This window comes from Penaeus monodon, chromosome 20 (assembly GCF_015228065.2).
Source record: "Penaeus monodon isolate SGIC_2016 chromosome 20, NSTDA_Pmon_1, whole genome shotgun sequence".
Classification (NCBI taxonomy): domain Eukaryota; kingdom Metazoa; phylum Arthropoda; class Malacostraca; order Decapoda; family Penaeidae; genus Penaeus; species Penaeus monodon.
In genome coordinates, this window is record NC_051405.1 from 30,815,977 (window position 1) to 30,816,334 (window position 358).

General features: G+C 39.1%; 1 protein-coding gene across 1 annotated transcript in view; it reads left to right on the plus strand.

Moving 5' to 3' along the window:
* LOC119585763 (alpha-1,6-mannosyl-glycoprotein 2-beta-N-acetylglucosaminyltransferase-like) overlaps positions 1–358 on the plus strand; it is a 9,082-nt gene that overhangs the window by 453 nt on the left and 8,271 nt on the right. The gene's annotated exons all lie outside the window — the stretch shown is intronic.

Sequence of the window (358 nt, forward strand, 5' to 3'; positions counted from 1 at the left end):
GAAGGGTTCAGGGGAGGATTATGAATGGACAATGTTTATGCCCTGTCATGTGCCCACAAGTAATTTGTTTTAGCCCAGTCATGATCTTCATAACGTCTGCTTTTAGCTCCATTGTGTGTATGAGTTGAGTTGTTCTTGTATGTAGTGTAATGGAGTGCCAGTTTTTGGTTTTAATGTGGTTTTGATTCAGACTGGGTTGTGCAGTGGCAGTTTATTGCATTCAAAGCCCTTCATAAGCAGCGTGACTGTATTTGGTGTATTCTTATTGGGTTTCATGGATCTTCTTATATTTTTGGTCATTAGTTAGTGTATTAGCACCATTTTCTTAATGTAAGAAGGGCTGGTATGTACCAAACTG